Source organism: Maylandia zebra, linkage group LG15 (genome assembly GCF_041146795.1).
Source record: "Maylandia zebra isolate NMK-2024a linkage group LG15, Mzebra_GT3a, whole genome shotgun sequence".
Taxonomy (NCBI): domain Eukaryota; kingdom Metazoa; phylum Chordata; class Actinopteri; order Cichliformes; family Cichlidae; genus Maylandia; species Maylandia zebra.
The window spans coordinates 15,010,398-15,016,946 of NC_135181.1; positions in this window are offsets into that span (position 1 = coordinate 15,010,398).

The window sequence follows — 6,549 nt, forward strand, 5'->3', positions numbered from 1 at the left end:
GTATCCAGTGTGTTTGCCATCTGTTGCCATCTGCATACACAGAAATTCACATTAACTGCTTAGATTCAGAGTCCAACCTCTTAGATCTGAAACAGAAATTCCTCCACAATTAGTTATATAGTTGCTGCAAGATAAAGCACAGGAGCTCAGCAACCTTGCTTTTATACAAGAATGTAATCGGTTAGGAACAAGTTGAGTCCCCGACTGCAAAGACACATGCCGTTGTTGAGTTTATCAGTGCAGACTGAGTCAGATGGATGGCAACGCATTGGCTTGGCCTGGTTGACCAGTTGGTCTATGCAAAGACATTTTGCATAGACCAACTGCAAAAGCTTTTAGTTAGACTACAGTTTTTATGGTGCATTCATGACTGTACTGTGTTTTGTTTTTCTGCTTTGTTACCTCTGTTGTGAAGCACTTTGTAACACACATCTGTGACATGTGCTATAAAAATAAAGTTTTACTTACTTTACTTTTACTTTTTACTTATGCAACTCTTTGCAACTGGCTGCTGAATGCAAATGCAATCATTGGGCAACAACTGATTTTTTTTGCTTGTAAAAGGGAATTCGCTATCTTTTATTTATTCTAGTGCGACTGGGCCAAAAATAGAAGCATTCCCATATGCCAGAGATGGTAAAAACAACCCTGTATGAGTGTTTATTCACGCAGGTTCGTGTAGGTAACACACAGAGAGACAACCATTCGCACCTACGGCCAATTTAGGATCACCAGCTAACCTAACATGCATGTGTTTGGATTGCGGGAAGAAGCCGAAGTACCCCGAGACTGAAAGAACGCAGAAAGGCCCCAGCCGGCCGATGGATTTGGGCTCAAGAACGTCTTGTTATGAAGGGACAGTGTTAACCACTGCAACACTGTGCCGCCTACAGTGATTATTTAATTGTTGCTATTGCTGGGTTTATTCAGTGAAGCCAGAAAAAACAAAGTGGTGCCCAGTTTTTTAAGAAGTATTCAAACTATTGCTCACTTAGTACAAGGGGCTAAAACTGCAGTACTGACTGAAAAGGGTAAAACAGTCACTTTTTTACTCATGTAGGTTGAAAATAGTGTTGTTTATAAAAAGCACAATCCACAATGACACATTAATGTATACTGTGTATCACTTTATAATGAAATTGCTGCTAATCTATAACAGATTATAACGTATTAACTAGATAATGCAAGTTGCCTGCAGGCTGTTTATAAACTGATAACATCTTCTGTGTAGACTGTAAGTACCTCATTTATTCCCAAGTACAGAACTCAAGTCAAGGTCCTTTCAGCAACTGATATTTAGCGTTGTTTTCAGTGCACTGTTGTTTGAAATGATAATTTTTCTGCACAACTCATTACCCCTCTTATATTACCTCACAGCTCTCCAATCATTATACCTTCCAGTTGTGTTCTGATGGACTCCAGTTAAGTAAATGCGTCACAGTGGGAGCTGCCACATCCTCACAGTGAGCGTGCCAGAAACTTAAAAATGAATGACTCCAGCAGTCACTTGAGGTTTCACAGGCCGTTTCTCGCTCCCTCCGTGCTGCAGGACTTAGCACACCGGGGAGATAAAAATCTAATTTTTGCAAATGGGATTAAGGCATATGGAATAACAAAAGGTGAATGAATGGGGTTACTGTACTAAAAAAAAAAAAAGATGTACATGATAGTCCCTGTGAGGTTTCCACTCAACAGATTTTCATAAATAGTGGACAGCACGGAGACGCCATCCATTTAAAGGGAGGGTTAGTTATGTGTGGGCCAAACTGCTGTTTAAATTTGTCAGGATAAAAGTCTTTGTTCACCGAGATGAGCGCCCACAATGGGTGATACATTTTAAGGGAATAAAGTTTTTATTGGCGTAGGACACACAGCGATAGCTGACCGCTCTGCTTTCATGTGCCATCAAATATCAGCCTTAATCAGATGTAGTTTTACATTGTGTGCCTGGCTTCACTCCTGACCTGCAAAAGGGAAAATATCTCTCTTGCGGCCTTGAAATTCCTCCAAGCATCATAAATCAGTAAGCATAAGAATTTAGATGAATAGCTTTTATTTTTATACTTTTTATTCAGATGTCCTTTTCTCTCTTTTTCGTGCTGGAATAAAATCATCTCCTCCAATAACCTGCGGAGCCTCCAAACGCACTTTAAACAGCCTGCCGACCTTGCTGTTTAACTGCGTGTCTGTCGAGTTGAGAGGGTAATACTCGATATGCCTCCCCTGCTTAACGTGAAGAGCAAAGACTGAACAGACTCGCCAATTCTCACCACAGTTTCCTCTCTTTAGAAGCTCTGATGCTGCAATAACACTAACGCGCCAAGGAATAAACGGTACTTTCGGCTTGTTCGGAGCTTTTAAAATCTGAACCCAAATGTCAGCATTTCAGGACTACGTCATGTGTATGCGCTGTATTGTAAGCGACAAGCATAATCTCGGGAATAACTAGATGGATAAGCAGACAGAGAGAGAAAGACAGACAATGAGCAGAACTCACCGTGAATTGGAGGGAAGAGAAAGAAGAGATCCATATGCCCTTCCTAAACCACAGGTATGATTTACAGGGGTGGGTTGGTCGCCTGCGTAAAATTAATAATAGGAAATGCAAGGGTAGTCCAGTGACTTGTCCAAGATATACTTTCCCTGGCTCTCTAGACCCCTGGAAAACCTGGGTGGCCTGCAACCGGGCTTCCTCTGGTTTCTGATGTTAATGTCATTGCTTTTGCTGGTATGACAGGAGTTTTACCACAAGTGTGGTTTGGGTCAGACAAAAGGGTCAAGCTGCGATAGCAGGATACAGCACCATATTTTTATTTATTTCCATTTTTTGCTACAAAAGAAGGAATTCACTCTGCATTTGTCCTGGTATTTTTGTCCCATGGTGGAGCCTGTTGCCACAGAGAGGGAAGGAATGAAGGAGGAGGATGACATTTTTCAAATCCGATTGTTTTTAAGTACTTCACTTTTCCAGAAATCAGTAAACCACACGGTGTATTATGGTTAGTGGATGTTTTGAATTACTTCAGCAACTTAATGGTTCCTCCTTACCCAGCCCACAGAATTGTTTCATAGTGGTTTTCAAACTTTGCTCAAGTCATTGAGTTGGATGTTGAGTAATCTGCTTTCTAAACCTACTCTTCATATTTAAGCATGTAGGCTGTTCCTTCATTGGAAGCAATGGAAGTTGCTTAATGTTGAAGTGGCGCATTATTGAAATAACTTCAAGAGAAGGACACAAGTTACTGTTATTAGGTAAAAGCTCATTTTGGCCTGAAATTCAACAGTTCACGGAAGTGAAACTCACAGTTTACATATGTATGTAGGTCATTTAAAGGATTAAACTAAGCTAAACTAAGCTCAGCTTGTTTTTTCTCTGGTTACATAAAATCTAGTGTTTCATTAAAAGCCTGCAAGTTAAAGTAACTTAAAGACTAATAGAAAAAGCACTATTAGTCTTTAAGTTAGCCCTGCTAAAGTTGGCCCCATTTTGAAAATCCAATTTTAAGAAATAACAGAGGATCTAAGGGCCATTACTCTATATACGGAGTATTGTAAAGAGGTAAGTGGAAGTGGGCGGAACATTTTGTAAATCTTGTGTCACCAAAACCGCCGCAAGCAGGATGAATGTGTTTGCTTCGCCAACAGGATATCCCCTCAGACGTGCTCAGCGCGTCGGTGATGAGGATAACAGAGGGGGCATTATTTTTGCTCAACAGCTCGGGAAGGTGATAAAGGGCTCCCAGATTCCCCCGCAGGAGTGCAGCCGTACGCACACATCTATTTAAGTTTTGATGCAACATTTCATCTCCCCAGCTACAAAGGGCCGGGGGGTAGGGGGGCTCTGTCTTTGGACTCTAAAGCAGCACCATAGCCAACTCAACTAGAGGGTTTGGAGGAAGGTTTCTCAACGCACAGCTGCCTGCACACATCCCATTTCCTTATAAAAATGTCTTCATAACATTATTAGAAAATGATGTAGTTGGAGTCTGTTGAATATTGAATGTTATTGTAGTATAAATGTGTCTGCAGTTTCAATTTCTCTGCTGTACTGTTCTTGTAGCACTGCAAGAACAGTACAGCAGATGTACTGTTAATGTTGATACAGAACAAAGTGTATACTCAGCTGCTTTAAGGCTTTTCTCATATCAGGAACATCATGTTTACTTTTAATGCAGTTCTCAAAACTGTAACACATTTCCCCACCCACTTTATCGTTTCTCGTTGTATTTACACACACTGTTGCTGTATCTAGGTATGCTTCACTAACAAATGGCTTTGTATCATTGTGATGATACATCTGACTCCAACGACTCATCAAAACAATTTTCTGCTTTCGTCATTCAGAACTACAGATCTCTCATTTACCATAATACCGTCCAGCATCGCAATAGTGTTTTCAGTCAAATCACTTCAAACTCGTTTCAGGTATGTATGAAAGAGCCTAGCCAGCAAAATAGCAAATAGGTATGCATGCTCTCAGACTTGTATCACAGGTGCATGTCATGACACAGAAGTATATACTATACATAGACTGTGTGCAGTTTGACAGTCTTTAGTGCTATACTTTTTCATTTGTCTGTTTTAGATGCATATAGTTTCAGATGTATCATTTTGATTTTCTCAGTTTCAGGTATTATATTGCATTGCATTATAATGTTTCAAATAAATCCTTCACATTTTGTGTCTGAATACTTTTTACTTTTGCGGTTTTACTGTGTATTTTGGGTTTCCTGCTAAGTTACACAAGTTTCTTGTTAGCTAAGGTTTGCCTGTTATAACTAAGCTAGCTGCTGTGCTAGCATTGCGCTAGTGCTAAACTAAGTCTTAACAGGCCTATTATCAGGTTGGAATAACTGAAACAGCTGCTGACAGGAGGCTAAATTTTTGCTTGTTGTCACTGCTGTAGTATATGGTTTGTGTGCAGTTTTAAATTATAAGTGGACTGAAATCGGCAGAAGTATGCGATAGGTGTTAGCTCAGCCTTTTAGCAAGATTATGAAAAATTATGAAAATATGGCACTGGTCATGGTGGAGGAGAAAGGTTGTTTTTAGAGATTTGTGTCACAAGTGCATGTCATAAAAACTGCTACTTGTACCAATGTATTAGGTACACCGTGCTACTACAAGGAGTGGCCCCCGGCATTGTCTTCTGCTGCTGTAGGCCATCTACATCAAGGACCAATGAGATGCTCTTCTGCATACCTTGGTTGTAATACCTGGTTGACTGAACTACTGTTGTCTTCCTATCAGATCGAAGTAGTCTGGCCATTGTCCTCTGACCTTTGACATCAGCAAGGTATTTTCACCAGTGAATTGTCGCTCACTGATTATTTTCTCTTTTATGGACCATTTTTTTGTAAACCCTAGAGGTTGTTGTTGAGATATTTTTGATTTTACCTCTATATTTCACCTTTAAAATATGTTTACCTTGTCTTGTTTGGTATCATTATTTTCAGCACAACCTGAAATATCTGAAATTTGAGTTATTTTTTTCATTTTGGCAAACTATATAAGCACAGTTGATCTAAATTCAGACAAAAAAATTCAAAATCCGAGTAGAAATTTTTTTTATTTTTTACTGTAAAACCCACAAACATGTTTAACGAATCATTTTCATAACTTGAAATGTAAATAGAAATTGTACATTTCTAAAAATTATGCACAAGTTTTGCAAACAACAAAGTTATATGGTACTATTTACCTGAAAATGCAGCCAAGGCCTCTAGTGTTTTTTATGTAACCATTTCGATCTATTTACAGAACAACAAATAAGAAGGCACAAATTATTTTTGCCAGTCCAAAAAATGTAGTTTGTGTTCAGTATAAGACAGAGGAGAACACCACAGGCCTAAACCCTGCAGGTCTGACAGCAGGAGGTGTATAAGTCCAGTTTTCCATGTGGGAACAGCGTTTACACTGGAATCTGCCTTTGACGGCTTTTTTGGAGCAAATGTGAAATTCAGCAGTATAACTGACACACAATACAAAACAATAACTACACAACACACTAACTACAGCCTCCAAACACGCTAAACGTCACTAATGTCTCACATATGAAAACTCCCTCTCTCTCTGTCTTTCGCTCGCCCGCTTTCCACTCCTAAAACTTCCCCCTCTCCCTAAACAACCAAGTGTCACATATTGCCATATCATTTTTTTGATTGGCTGACATGGTAAACTCTAACACCAATAGGTGTTTTTTCTTTTTCTTTTTTCACTCACGGAGAGTGTTTGCTAGCGCTGTCCGTAGAAAACGTCTTCCTGCCGTAAACACCACTGTTTGTTCAGAAAAAACATCGCGTGTATTTTTTATCATAACTCTGGTTTTACAATTCAAAAACTGGTATGTAGTTTTAAGTCCGCACTTTCAACCCAAGTTGAAACGGAGACTCTGAGTCGCTGCATCTTGTAGCTGTGTCTTAAATTGGTCATGTGATTTTGACGCCCAGAGGGTTAAGCAGGATGTGTTGATCACGCCTACATGTCTAAATGCTTTGAGTTGCTGACATGCAGTTGGCTGATTCGATATTTGCATTAACAAGGAGTTTA